The sequence below is a fragment of the Loxodonta africana genome, chromosome 18 (genome assembly GCF_030014295.1).
Source record: "Loxodonta africana isolate mLoxAfr1 chromosome 18, mLoxAfr1.hap2, whole genome shotgun sequence".
Lineage (NCBI taxonomy): Eukaryota > Metazoa > Chordata > Mammalia > Proboscidea > Elephantidae > Loxodonta > Loxodonta africana.
The window spans coordinates 38,861,388-38,868,789 of record NC_087359.1 but is presented as its reverse complement, the minus strand read 5'-3'; positions in this window follow the sequence as shown (position 1 = coordinate 38,868,789).

Genomic DNA, 7,402 nt, shown 5'->3' with positions numbered 1-7,402 from the left:
CTGCCAGGTAGTAGAAAGCATATCTGTTTGTTCACTCACTCAGCAGACATTTAGGCATTGCAGATATAATGAACTCACTCAGTCTTTATGGAACCAACATTCTAGTGCAGAAGGCAGAAAATAAACAATGAAATACATGGAATTACAGATTGTTACAAAGACTTTGAAGGTAAAGAGTGCATGCAATGGGATGTAACAGGTGGGAGCTGCCAGGGCGGTGATGACATTTCTCAGCTAAGACCTAGAAGATGCAAAGGAACCAACAGCATCCTGAAGTGGGAAGAATCCCGTGAGAAGCTGAGAGAGCAGGACATACAAAGGCTCTGAGGGAGGAAAGAGCTTGGTGTGTTTGTGTTCAAGGAAGTGAAAGAAGACGCTAGTTAAGGCCTTCCTCCGAAGATACCAAGTAAGGTTCAAGAGATTGGCAGGAGCTGGACAGAGTAATTGCCACCTTACAAAGAGTGAGGTGGCATCTCAACTTTTTCCCAAGTGCAACAGAAAGTTGTTGGAGGCCTTTAGCAGATATGTCCATTTCTATTTTGCAAAGAGAGGCCCTCTTTCTAGGTCTCTGATGTCACCTCTCCCTGGAAGTGTCCTTCTGGAAGATTCTCTGGAAAACTTGTTTTTGAGGAAACCAGCTTCCCCTTCCACTTCTCCAGTCCCTCCCTGTCTGTCAGCCCTGAAGAGGCAAACCCTTGAACATAAACGTCTACTTGCCAGACTCCAGTAGGGCCTTAAAAATACATCAGTGGAGAAGATATAAGCAATATCTATGCCTGCACAACCTTCATTAGCACCATCTTCCCGTGTAATCTACCAAGTGCTTCCTCATTCTTTGCCTACCTACTCTCACAACCTGCCTTTGAGGTGGGCAGGGTAGCATTATCCCCTTTTGCAGCTGAGAGACGGACTCTCAGAAAGCAGGAGGTTGCCTGACTTGGCTAAGGCCACACAACAAGCATGTCTGGTTCTTGGACCTGAATTCTTTGAGTCCACGCTTCTATTCCCTCTGCAACATGGCTCACCATCGATGCTGCTTGTTGAGGGAGAATGGTGGACAGCTCTGTCAGGGTGAGTCCTGTAGGGAAAGGGGGCTGGGAGGGATGCAATGAGAGTAGGGGAAAGGTTATTCTGGGGTGTTTCTGGATTGCAGAGGGGAGGTGGAAAGGAGAGGGGAAGCTACGGCCAGCAGTAGCCAAGAACAAGAGATGGGGTGGAAGAGTGAAAAGAGGTGGTCAGGATTGGGTATCTCTGGGGGACCTAACCCCTGTCCTAGAGGCACCTCAGGTTCCAGCAGCCTTACCCTTTGAAGGATGAGACTGAACTCCCCTGGTAGGCACAGGTAGAACAGGCCTGCTAGCTGTTCTCCTCTGACACTCTTTTGGGAAAGCCTGTTTTCTTGTCTGGGACTCCTCTCTAGAATTCAAGCTGCTTAAGGGCAGCATCTGTATCTTGCTCAAAATCCTATCTCCCAGGGCCTGATGCACTTAATATTTGTTGAATGAATGAATACTCAAAGAAATGAATGAATACTGCATTGTAGTGATGACTTGGAAACGAGGAGAATATGAATCGTCCACAGTTACTGATGACCCAACTCTGAAGATCTGAGCCTTCATTTTTGTTGTCACCAGATTCTTTCAGGACTGGGGCGGGGGGGGGGCGGGGATGGCGGGGACAGTCTATTCTGATCCATAGAAGTTCAATCCAAAACTCAGAAAGGTTTAGCAAGCTGGCTAGAGCCATACAACATAGGAGCCAAAGCTAGAGCCTGGAGGGCCAATTCCCAGCCCAGGGAGGATTTTGGGTAATAGGCCAAGTGCCTGGGGGAACGGACAGATTTCTGCATGTTTGGGTGAGCCCAGGGACTCAGGCCAGAGTATTTCAAAAATGGTTATCACCATATCTTCCTGGGGTTCTGGACTCCTGCTGCTGGGCAGGCTGCCGCCTGTGCAGAGAGGGGAGCAGAGACAGTTTAGTTCTGCCCCAGCCTCTCCTGTACTGGCTCAGAGCCCTCCAGCCCTTGTCCCTACCCCTGCCCCTTGGACCTCCACCCTGGGGCTCTGGGGAAGGAAAATACGGGTTTACCTGTGGCTTGGAAACGATGGCTCTTGGGTTCTTCTGTGCGTTTGAAGGAGGAGCTGCCAAGACTCCTCTGATCTCCATTAAATAACAGGGGAACCACAAAACTGGTCATACCTTGATAACCTGCTACCCATCCTCTCATTTTACAGAATGGGAAAATGAAGTCAGAGGGAAGCAACTTGCCCAAAGTCACGTAAGTTCAAACCCGGATATCCTGATTCCAAGTCACTGAATGTCCTGCTAAGCCCAAGCTGAAGGAACTCTCAGTCTTCTACTAGACAGCAACTGATGGGTCAAAAAGTGTGATGAATAAAAAAAAAATATTTGATTTAGAAGCATGCACTCCCTCACCCCACCTCACCTCCTGCCAGGGCCTCACTCCGAGTTGTTTTTTCTGCTGTAGCACTTGGCATCTTTTCCTCGTGCTGGAAGTGGGAACAAACTGGTCTTCTTTGGAACCCTGGTGGCAATGTGATGTTCTGAGTAAGAGTTCTGCTCTGCAGCCTACTGCCTAGCTGCAAGTCCCACTTCTGTGGTCTTAGGCAAATTATATAACCACTACATGCCTTATTTCTCCCATCGCGAAAATGGGGAAATAGTTCATGGTGGGGTGTGGGGGGGGGGTGGTTCAGTGGTAGAATTCTCGCCTTTTATGCAGAAGACCTGGGTTCAATTCCCAGCCAACGCACCTCAAGGGCAGCTGCCACCTGTCTGCCAGCAAAGGCTTGTGTGTTGCTGTGATCCTGAACAGGTTACAGTGGAGCTTCTAGACTAAGACGGATTAAAAAGAAAGACCTGGTGATCTACGTCTGAAAAATCAGCCATTGAAAACCCTGTGGATCACAACAGTCCGATCCTGTGGTGTGTGGGATTGCCATGAAGCAGGGGCCAATTCAGTGGCAGCACTAACAACAATAGCGAGAATAAAGAGAACTGAGCCCTTCAGAGCAATGCTCGACGCATAGTAAGCACTCCAGCAATGTTAGCAGTTCTTTAGGAAGGAGACTGTGAGGCCTGGAAAGGAGTTTACCCAGCACTTGGTCCCTAACCCCCCGTAAGGTGCCTTAGACCCAGTGCACCATAGCACAGATCTTGCAGGACTACCTGGACTGTAACACAGGTACGGTAAGTGGGTGGTTTTACAGAGCAGAAATTTATTTCCTCACAGTCCGGGAGGCTAGAAGTCCAAATTCAGGGCACTGGCTGTAGCGGAGGGAAGGCTTACTCCCTGTCAGCTCTGGGGAAGATACCCGTCTTAGCTTCTGTAACCCCAGCGTTCCTCAGCTCCTTAAGGATCTCCAGGTAGCATCTGTCTTTCCCCGAACTGTGTTGCTTCTCTCTGGGTCTAATCTGTTCTTTGTATTTATTTCTTTATCTTTAAAATAATATTTTCTTGTGTTTTTGGTGGAAGTTTACTGAGCAATTAGGTTCCCGTATGACAATTTCTACACAAGTTGTTCAGTGACATTAGTCATGTTTTTCACAGCGTGTCGGCATTCTTGTTGACTGCCTTCTGGTTGTTCCATTTTCAGTACTCTCATTTCCCTGCCCCCCTTGTCTTCTCATCTTTGTTTAGGAGTAATTGTTGCCCTTTTAGTCTCATAAAAAACCAAAAACCAAACCGAGTGCCGTCGATTTGATTTCGACCGACTCAGAGCGACCCTATAGGATGGGGTAGAACTGCCCCGTAGAGTTTCCAAGGAGCGCCTGGAGAATTCGAACTGCTGACCCTTTGGTTAGAAGCCATAGCACTTAACCGCTATGCCACCGGGGTTTCCTTTAGTCTCATAAAGGTGTTTTTTTTAATGGAGCCCTTTATCTGCTCTTTTTTACATCTCAGAAGTCATTAGGTTTAAGCAGGGACATAACGAGGGTAAGGAGGGCCCAGAGGGAATCTCTAAGTTGTGCTTCCCACTCCACCCCCCAATCTCAAGATGAATAGATATTGATATCGGCTATGTGTCAGCAGAAGCGCCTTCCCAGGACATGTCCTGCATGGATGGGTTCACCCTTCCCTAGGTGGTGTGTGTGAAGGAAGCTCTTGCTGAGCTGCTCCTCCCTGTCGCCCTTGCTCCTCCCTCCACGAGGCCGACTGGAGAGAGCCCAAGGCCCTGTTCATGGATTTCTTGGGCTCTGGCTCTGACACTGCAGAACCTTGGGCAAGTGACGCACCCTCTTTGTGGAGAGCTGCTGGAGAGCTCCGTCCCTGGCCGCCTGAATCAGGGTTCACCAGGGACTCCAGTGAGCTGTGTCACCTCAGATGACTCCTGTCCCCACAGCTCTCTGCCAGGTTCATGGACCTGAGTCCCATGGTGAAATCCACACATGAGGCAAGTGCATAGGGGAGGGTAAGGAGCGCCCAGGTGCAATCTCTAAATTGCGCGCTTCCCAACGCCCCCCCCCCCGCCCCCCGCGCGCCGCGCCCAGCTTCAAGATGAGTAGACGTTAAAAGCTCGACTTGTCAGCAGAAACGCCTTCCCCTCTCTTGTTCGGCTGCCTCAGTCAGGAGCTTTTCAGATTTGTGATGCCTTGGGATGTCATTCTGTGCCTTATCTGGCATCTGTCGCCCCCTTGGGCTTGCGCCAAGGGGCAAGAGCCCCTCTTTGTCCCCCCTCCCCCCACCATGCCTCTGATGAGGAGAGGAGGTTCTGCACCCACGCGCTGAGCAAGGCATCACTGGCTGGAAGTGTGTTCCCCATTCCATCTCTGTCCCCATCTTTATGCAGTGGTGGACCTGTGGGGCACCTGGCTGCTCAGCTTGCTTTACTCTTTAGTACAAGAGGGAAACTTTCAAAGAAGCGTAAAGAGAGACGGAATTGTGTCCAAAAATTTTATCATAGGGAGAACTAGGAGTTTCTACACTTATTTCACAGAAGGGTTTTGCACGTTGTACCTACGAGCCTGGGAACTCTGACAGGCAGAGTTCAGCAGTAAGAGCTCAAGAGACTACAGGCAGCAACAGGAAGTCATCTGCCCTTCCCGCCCCCAACTCCATTAGTGAATTTGGAAACAAGGTTGGAAACTGCTGCTAATCCCTTCAAAGGACCAGAATTTGAATCAAGCACCTCCCGGGGCTTATGATTCTGGGCAAATAGTTTGATCTCTCCAAGTCTTAATTTCCTTGTTGTAAAAATGCGGCGGGGGTGGGGGGGGGGGGCGTGATACTGGGATAACCTGTTCTTGTGAAGATGAAATGACATAAAGCACAGGGAGCATGAATATTGAGCCTGAACATAGCAGGGGACTTGTTTCATTCAACAACAAACAACTAAAGCCTACTGTGTGCCAGGTTCTGTGCTAGAGACTGGGCTCTCTGCCCTCCTGTTGCTTACTGAACACAAAGGACTCTGGCAACTAATTGCTGGGTTGGAAGCCCAGGGCTACCATTCACCAGCTGGACGATCCTGGGCAAGCATTGATTTTCCACTTCACAGGGTTGTGAAGGTTACACAAGCTGACACATGCAAATGTACTTAGAGCACCTACTAAGTGCTTAGACACTCAGGTGATTGGGCGAGTGGAATGAGCTGGGGGTGCATGTATACCACAGGCAGAGCTGGCCTGGCCCAGCAGGTTGGGAAGGGGCTTCTTGGAGAAGAAGCTGTTGAGGCTGCAGGATGAGGAGGCCCAGAAATAGGGCAGGGGTGGGGAAAGGAGGAGAAGTTCCCAAGAAGAGAGAGAGCAGAGTGTGCTTGACAGCGGGAAGGAGGTGGTAAGAGTGGAGGTGAGAAGTGAAGGGATGTGGGGTGAAGAGGAGCCAGCTTCAGGAGCTGGGGAACTGGGAGTTCCTCTCCAGGGTTTGAAGGAAGGTAGTGACATGTTTGGGTGTGCAGTTTTTGTTTTGTTTTTAAATTGTAGTAACTATGTATGTCACAAAACATTTGCCATTTCAACATTCTTAAATGTACAGTTTAGTGACATTAATTGTATTCTTCATGTTGTGCAACCATGCTCAGGCTTGCCATTTTAAAGTATCTATTCCCCTTTGTGATGAGTTCCTGGGTGGGGTGGTGCAAACAGTCACGCATTTAACTGCTAGCCGAAAGGTTGGCGGTTCAAACCCACCCAGAGATGCTTCGGAAGCCAGGCCTGGTGATCGGCTTGCGAAAACCCTGTAGAGCAGCTTTACTCTGCACATACACACAATGGCAACTACAGCAGCAACTCCCATTTGTACATGTGGGAACATGGCACAAGTTTGTCTTGTTTATTAGTGTCCCCCAGGCCCCTAGCACACAGGTTAAGGTCATTCCTTGCTGACTTCCAGCCCCTGTCACCTGTCTAGTATCATCTTCACATCTCACTGCCCATCAGCCTGCCAGCTTTCAGATCCTCACTCAGGGCTTTTGCTGGTCCTCTGCAAGGAGGAGGGAGGTCAGCATCTAGGAAGGACTGGACTTAGACCCAGGCCTGGGGTACCTACATTCTCCCTGCCCACATACCCCTCTTTGTGACATGATGGAATCAAGTGTGCCTGGGTTTGAATTCTTGGACAAATAATTTCTCCAGAATGTTGTTGTCAACATTCACCCAGAATACAGTACAGCACCTAACAGAGCCTGATTCATAGCGTGTTCTCAGTAAATACAACTTTGCCTCTTTCCTCACGAAACAGTCTTCTCTCCTCCCCCACCCACACGATGGGAGGGCAAGAAGGGGTGGTGATGGCTAGGAATGGACTCCTAAGCAGAGGAGAAAGTGGGTTTTTCTCCTACACCATTTGTAAAGGAGCAAACTCTTCGGTCCCCCAACTCAGAGTTTGGGCTTAGGGGAGTGGGAGAGCCCTTTTCCCGGTTCTCGCCTTAACCTGGGGGAAGGGTTCCGAGGGCCTGGGCGAGGCGCTGTGACTCTGCCTGGAGGGCAGAGGGCACTACGCTACGCACACGTGGGAGACGAACTGCTGGGTCACACCACCCGGCTTAAGAGCGAACAACGGGGTGAAGGCTGGGGGTGGGGGTGCATTTCTGCACATCTCAGGGACCCGAGCCCTGGAGGCGGCGGCAGAGAAAGTCCGCAGCCCAGACACTTTTAGGTGTGTGGGAGGAGGGTTACATGTATGTCCACCGCCGCCCGAATGAGGTGCCCCCACCCAGGCTCCTCTAAAGGGATGCCCTCCATCTCCACCCTCCGACCCCTGCCCCGGGCGCCCAATCCCACCTTCGCTCGCGCTCCGGGAGCCTCCGGGGCAGCCAGGAGGCGTGGCCCGCCGGCGGCCCGCCCCTTTGATGTGCGCCGGCGCCGCTGTGATTGGACAGTCGCTTGTGACGTGCGGGGACTGCGGTGGGCCCGGGTGCTGCGGCAGCCGCAGCACCGGCGG